The sequence below is a fragment of the Rhinopithecus bieti genome, unplaced genomic scaffold (assembly GCF_001698545.2).
Source record: "Rhinopithecus bieti isolate Rb0 unplaced genomic scaffold, ASM169854v2 scaffold_29933, whole genome shotgun sequence".
NCBI classification, from domain to species: domain Eukaryota; kingdom Metazoa; phylum Chordata; class Mammalia; order Primates; family Cercopithecidae; genus Rhinopithecus; species Rhinopithecus bieti.
The window spans coordinates 8,604-16,357 of record NW_016812846.1 but is presented as its reverse complement, the minus strand read 5'-3'; the positions used below and the strand labels follow the sequence as shown (position 1 = coordinate 16,357).

The 7,754-nt window shown below is 36.8% G+C and overlaps 1 long non-coding RNA gene across 1 annotated transcript in view; it reads left to right on the top strand.

Annotated features, from left to right (window-relative positions):
* Window positions 1-7,754, top strand: part of LOC108512005 (uncharacterized) — a 17,227-nt gene that overhangs the window by 911 nt on the left and 8,562 nt on the right. The window contains exon 2 of the long non-coding RNA XR_001880458.1: window positions 6,190-6,363. This is a non-coding gene — a long non-coding RNA (uncharacterized LOC108512005). The remainder of the gene's footprint in view (window positions 1-6,189; window positions 6,364-7,754) is intronic.

Below are 7,754 nucleotides of genomic sequence, written 5' to 3'. Positions count from 1 at the left end.
CAACCCATAGAGAAAAAAAAAATTTTTTTGACTCTCAATTGTAACTAAAATTAGAAATAATAAGTTAAACAATTTATTTCTGAACCCCAAATATACAAGTCTTACTCAATTAAAAAAGTTTATTTTGCAAGACTGACTTCCCCATGATATATTTACCCAAGGTGGTGGGGCCACAGCTTGCTTTTGTACCTTTTAGGGAGACATCATTGGTTCAGTCAGGTAAGAGTGACAACTCCAAGTGGGGGCTTCTAGGTTAGAAGTAGGTAAGAGACAGTTCGGGCGCGGTGGCTCACGCCTGTAATCCCAGCACTTTGGGAGGTGGAGGTGGGCTGATGACCTAAGGTCGGGAGTTTCAGACCATCCTGACCAACATGGAAAATCCCGTCTCTACTAAAAATACAAAATTAACCGGTCGTGGTGGCGCATGCCTGTAATCTCAGCTACTCGGGAGGCTGAGGCAGGAGAGTCGCTTGAACCCAAGAGGCAGAGATTGGGGTGAGCCGAGATGGCACAATTGCATTCCAGCCTGGGCAACAAGAGCAAAACTCCGTCTCAAAAAAAAAAAAAAGTAGATAAGAGACAAAAGATTGCATGCTTTTGAGTCCTTGATCAGCCTTCTACTGAATACAGAATTTAGTCTGGCTAGTGACTCTGTATTTTTACATACATAAATAACAAGGCAGAGAGAGCAATCAGATATGCACTTGTCTCTTGTGCGCGTCAGAAGGATAACTTTGAGTTGTGTCTGTCCTTTGTCCCCAAGGAATTTCCTTGTGGGCACGTTTTGAGGAACGTATGTAGCTTCTTATCTTTGTATCTATCTTATTTAGGAATAAAATGGGAGACAAGTTTAGTGACATAGATCCCAGCTTGACTTTTCCCTTACTTAGTGATTTTGGGGTCCCAAGATTAATTTTTCTTTCTTATATTATATGGCGTAAGTATATTGCGGAATTGTGTATATTTTCTATGTGAAGAATCCATAAAAGTCTCATATATGTTAAACACCTCTGTCGATTACTGTTTTCAAAAGACAAATTGCATAATATTCCATATAACAAATATTTTACTGCTTATCCCTCCAGTTATTAGGTATTAGGAAAAAGTTAATCATTAATGGACATTAGGAGAAATATTCCTTTATAAGTGAAGAAACTGAATCTTTTTTTAAGTAATAAATTTGCCTCCTCCAAAAATGGATATTATGTATTTAAACTTTGATGTTTACATGACAGGACAATATAGAACTTCCTGACAATAAACTATAACACCAGTGAGAGTTTTGGGAATCCCAACTGATTTTGTCCAGTAACGCATGTTTTCATTGTTATTTTGAAACTAACAACTAATTCTGATTCTATAGGTTAGAGTCTATCATGTTCTCTCCTCATTCCATTTCAGTTGAATCACTACACAGCTGAGAATATTTTCAGTAGCTGTACTATTGAAAATATTATATTAATTATCATAAGTATATTATTAAGTATATTTATTATTGTAGTGGTGGTCATCATTCCAAGAACTTTTTGATAATATGCATACATTTGTAGAAGCACATTCAAATAATGTAGAATATGGCATCTTCCAGGAATAAGGCCTACCTGTCTCACTTGAGGCAGGTAATTATTATAAAGTGATAAAGCACATAGAGGTAGGACAGAAATTGCAGTAAAGAAAGAATTTGAATTCTGGCTCTGTACAGGCTGTATCCCTGGAAAAGTTAGCTAATCTCTAACCCAACATTATATTTCGAATGTAAATAGCTACCTCCATCCTCATACCTTCATATACATTTGGCAGATTATAAATCAGACAGGGTATAACCTTAAGGCCTTACATTCTTTGTAATTTTTTGGATCTTACCTAGTTTATAAAATATAACTACAAAATATACAAAAATGTATATACTGATAAAAGACATTATTTATACCCTCTCTAGTTTATAATTTGTCACATGTATGTGAAATGGGTGTAAAGCATCCAGATTTAGGTTATTCCCTCAAGGCACTAATGACTTTATATTATTTTTTCAAAAAAAAAAATAATAACACATGGAAGGTAGAGTGGTATAGCAAAAGAAGAAATACCAAAATAAGCATTAATTTTGGAAAATTAGAGGATATAACTATTTAACCTGATGTATGGGAATGCATGTAGCTTATTTTTTAAGTTTGTTTATTTATTATACTTTAAGTTCTGGGATACATGCGCAGAACGTGTAGGTTTGTTACCTAGGTGTACATGTGCCATGGTAGTTTGCTGCACCAATCACCCTGTCATCTAGTTTTTAAGCCCCTCATAAATTTGGTATTTGTTCTGGTGTTCTCCTTTCCCTTGAGTGCCACCCCTGATAGGCCCGGGTGTGTGATGTTCCCCTCCCTGTGTCTGTGTGTTCTCATTGTTGAGTTCCCAATTATGAATAAGAATATAAGGTGTTTGGTTTTCTGTTCCTGTGTTAGTTTGCTGAGAATCATGGCTTCCAGCTACGTTTATATCCCTGCAAAGGACCTGAACTCATTATTTTTCCATGGCTGCATAATATTCCATGGTGTATATATGCCAGATTTTCTTTATTCAGTCTATCATTGATGGGCATTTGGGTTGGTTCCAAGTCTTTGCTATTGTAAATGGTGCTGCAGTACACATACATGTATATGTGTCTTTATAGTAGAATAATTTATAATCCTTTGGGTATATACCCAGTAATGGGATTGCTGGGTCAGATGGTATTTTTAGTTCTAGATCCCTGAGGAACTGCTACACTGTCTTCCACAATGGTTGAAATAATTTACACTTCCACCAACAGCATAGAAGCATTCTTGTTTCTCCACTTACTTGCAAGCATCTGTTGTTTCCTGACTTTTTAATGATCACCATTGTAACTAGCATGAGATGGCATCTCATTGTGGTTTTGATTTCCATTTCTCTAATGAACAGTGAAGTTGAGATTTTTTTCATATGTTTATTGCCCACAAAAATGTCTTCTTTCGAGAAGTGTCTGTTCATATCTTTCACCCACTTTTTGATGAGGCTGTTTGTTTTTTTCTTATCAATTTGTTGAAGTTCCTCAAGATTCTGGATATTAGCCCTTTGTCAGATGGATAGATTACAATATTTTTCTCCCATTCTGTAGGTTGCCTGTCCAGTCTGATGATAGTTTCTTTTATAGTACAGAAACTTTTTAGTTTAATTAGATCCCATTTGTCAATTTTGCCTTTTATTGCCATTGCTTTTAGTCATGAAGTTTTTGCCCATGTCCATGTCCTGAATGGTATTGCCTAGGTTTTCTTCTAGGGTTTTATGATTTTAGGCCTTATGTTTAAGTATTTAATCCATTTTGAGTTATTTTTTGTATAAGGCATAAGGAAGGGGTCCAGCTTCAGTTTTCTGCATATGGCTAGCCAGTTTTCCCAGCACCATTAATAAATAGAAAATCCTTTCCCTGTTGTTTCTTTCTGTCAGGTTTGTCAAAGATCAGATGGTTGCAGATGTGTGGTGTTATTTCTGAGGCCTCTGATCTGTTCCATTGGTCTGTATATCTGTTTTGGTATCAGTACCACGCTGTTTTTGTACTGTAGCCTTGTAGTATAGTTTGAAGTCAGACAGCATGATGCTACCAGCTTTGTTCATTTTGCTTAGGATTGTCTTGGGTATGTGGTCTCTTTTTTGGTTCCATATGAAATTTGAAGTAGTTTTTTCTAGTTCTGTGAAGAAAGTCAGTGGTAGCTTCATGGGAATAGCATTGAATCCATCAATTACTTTGAGCATTATGGTTATTTTCATGATATTGGTTCTTCCTTATTTCCTTGAGCAGTGGTTTGTAGTTCTCCTTGAAGAGACCCTTAACGTCTCTGTTAATTGTATTGCTAGGTATTTTATTTTCTTTGTAGCAGCTGTGAAAGAGAGTTCACACATGATTTGGCTCTCTGTTTGTCTGTTATTGGTATACAGGAATGCTTGTGATTTTTGCACATAATTTTGTATCCTGAGACTTTGCCAAAGTCGCTTATGAGCTTAAGCAGTTTTGGACTGAGACATTGGAGCTTTTAAATATACAATTATGTCATCTGCAAACAAAGACAATTTGACCTTCTGTCCTCCTATTTGAATACCTTTATTTCTTTATTTTGCCTGATTTCCCTGGCCAGAACTTCCAATACTATGTTGAATAGGAGTGGTGAAAGAGGGCAATCTTGTCTTTGAGGGAATGCTTCCAGCTCTATCCTATTCAGTATGATATTGGCGTGGCTTTGTCATAAACAGCTCTTATTATTTTGAAATATATTCCCTCAATACCTAGTTTTTTGAGTGTTTTAGCATGAAGGAGTGTTTCGGCATCTATTGAGATAATCATGTGGTTTTTGTCACTGGTTCTGTTTATGTGATGGATTACGTTTGTTGATTTGCGTATGTTGAGTCAGTCATACATCCTAGGGATGAAGCTAACTTCAAATACTGTATGTTAGTTTATTTTCTTTTCCTCTCGCCTCCTCTCCCCTCCTCTGCTCTCCCTTCCTCTTCCCTCTCCTCTTCCCTCCTGTCCTCTTCTTTTTTCTTTTCTTTTCTTTTCTTTCTTCTTTTTGAGACAGAGTTTCACTCTTGTTGCCCAGGCTGGAGTACAATTACCCGATCTCAGCTCACTGCATCCTCTGCCTCCTGGGTTCAAGCAATACTCCTGCCTCAGCCTCCTTAGTAGCTGGAATTACAGGCATGTGCTACCCCGCCCGGCTAATTTTGTATTTTTAGTAGAGCTGGTGTTTCTCCATGTCGGTCAGGCTGATCTCGAACTCCCGACCTCAGGTGGTTCGCCTGCCTCGGCCTCCCAAAGTACTGGCATTACAGGCATGAGCCACACCTGGCCAGTATTTTCAATACTAAATGCTTTCAATATTTTATTTATTTTATTATTAGTCTCATTAATAAGACTGAATCAGTTACTCTAGGGTGAGTATTATCCGTTTTGAACTGGTAGATATTAAATCTAGGATTACTCCCCACAGGCTAACAACAGTGTTAATGGCAAATGACAACATAATCAGATGGTTTCTGCTAGCTTTGCCCACTATTCCAGCTTAGCATAAACAGACTTAAAAGATCCCAACCAGAGAAAAAAACATGACCAAAATCTTAGTTATGTGGATTGCAGAAATTCTAATGTTCAAGACAATGAATTGTAGTCCAAATAATTGTTACATACTGAGTGTATGTATTGTTTCATTTAGTTATCCCAATGACCTGATATATGAGATATTGCTGTTATGCTTGCTTTATACATGAATAAACTGAGACTTCGGGATGTTAAGTCCATTGTCTGTGATCATGTTTGGTGAAAGAGTAAGAGAAGGCTTTTCATGTGGAATCTGATGTGGTTTGGATTTGTTGTGTCCCTGCCTAAATCTCATGTCAAATTGGAAGGATGGGAGGTAATTGGATCATGGGGGCAGATTTCCTCCTTGCTGTTATGATAGTGAGTGAGTTATCATGAGATCTGATGGCTTAAAAGTGCATGGTACTTCCCTTTCCACTCTCTCTCTCCTGGTCTGCCATGATAAGATGTAGTTGCATCTCCTTTGCCTTCTGTCATGATTGTAAATTTCCTGAGCCTCCCTGGCTACACTTGCTGTTAAGCATGTAGAAGTGTGAGTTAATGAAATCTCTTTGCTTCATAAAATACCCAGTTTTAGGTAGTTCTTTATAGCAGTGTAAGAACAGACTAATACAAGATCTTTCTCCCAATCCCAAACTCTTATTGCTGTAAATTGGTTGAGATCAAAAGCGTCCACAATGCATAAGTTGTAAATTTCCCAAAATTGCTGACTGTTGGCAGACTGTCTAGTATTCATTTTCCTGCCTCACTGCTCAACACACCATCAAAGTTTCCTCAGATCCTTTTTCATTTCAGACAGCTTGGAGTCTTTATTATTTTATGTGTCTTTGTTTACAGAATGAAATCAGTGACAAAGTGAGACTTACATTACAAACACAGTTTCTATCACTGGAAGTGAGGGACATCAGGTTTTGCAAGATTGGGCATTTGCAAATGCAACTGCAATGCATTTGCAAATGCAAAATGCAAATATTCAAAATTATATACATAAATTATAATTTTAAATTAGAAATCTGTGTATGTGTAGCTTTGTATTAGAAGAGTATATAATGGGTCAACATTTTTTCTTTTTGTTTTTGCAGAACAATGGTTCTCTGCTTTGGTGCCAGAGTCACAAGCAATGTTCTAGGGTAGATTTCCTATACCTGTATGAATGGTGCAAAAACTTCTAATCTGGGAATAATTATAGTTTCACAGGAAGTCACAAAGAAAGCACAAAGAAATCATGTGTATCAATTTCCACCAATGGTTATACTGTAAGTAGTTGTAAACAATATCAAAAGCACAAAATTGACATGCATGCAATGTATGTATATAATTTTGTGACATTTTATCACATGTAAGATTTGATTTGGGTAGTTACCACTGCCATTAATATACAATCGTTAATGGTTCTATATACTATTTTATTTTAGGTTTTATCTGTAATTTTCTGTTAAAAAGCTTTAAGGAGAAAATGCCCTCTGATTAGGCAAGAGAGGATTTAATGTATTCCATTTACACTTACGTAATTTTGTATGCATTTTCATTTATTTGTAGGAATTGCTGGTTAAATAATTTGCTAGCTTTTTTTTTTTTTTTTTTTTCCTGAGATGGAATCCCCCCTGTCGCCCAGGCTGGAGTGCAGTAGTGTAATGTCTGCTTACTGAAACCTCCACCTCCAGGTTTCAAACGATTCTCCTGCCTCAGCCTCTCAAGTAGCTGGGACTACAGGCGCCCACCACCACACCTGGCCAGTTTTTGTATTTTTAGTAGAGACAGGGTTACACCATACTGGCCAGGCTGGTACCGAACTCCTAACCTTGAGTTCTGCCTGTTGTGACCTCCCAAAGTGTTGAGATTACAGGTGTGAGCTACCATGCCTGGCCAATAATTTGCTTTTTTTAATTAAACAAACCCTTTTCCATTTTGAGTATTCTTTGCTGCACACTAAAGAACATGATAAACTTTCTTATCTTACTCATTTATATGTTTGATATAATACATTTCTTACCTCAATCCCAATACACCACAACTTTTCCTTTTTTAATATTTGTGTGATGATGCTCCAACTCCTATCTGAAGTGGGTTTTATAATATTACGTTAATGAGTAAAGTTTACAAAGTTTGCTAAAAACTTTGCAGCAACTTTGGGATCATAATAATGTTTGATAAAATTTATTTCATTGGGTGGATGTGGTGGCTCAAGCCTGTAATCCCAGCACTTTGGGAGGCCGAGGTGGGTGGATCACAAGGTCAGGAGATCGAGACCATCCTGGCTAATACAGAGAAAATTTCTCTACTAAAAATACAAAAAGTTAGCTAGGCATTGTGGTAGGTGCCAGTAGTCCCAGCTACTTAGGAGGCTAGGGAGGAGAATGGCATGAAACCTGGAGGAGGAGGTTGCAGTGAGCCGAGATGGCACCACTACACTCCAGCCTGGGTGATAGAGCAAGATTCTGCCTCAAAAGAAAAGAAAAAATTATCTCATGGATATTACTTTTAATCCTAAAATAGAAATATACCTTTATTTTGTAAACAAAATTTAAGGAATATATAACATTGAAATAGCATATTTATGCAAAGGATCATTTTGTTAAAAGTCTTTCAAATACATTCAATAAATTATTATAGAATCATATTCCCAAAATAAAAACTTTTGTTTCTA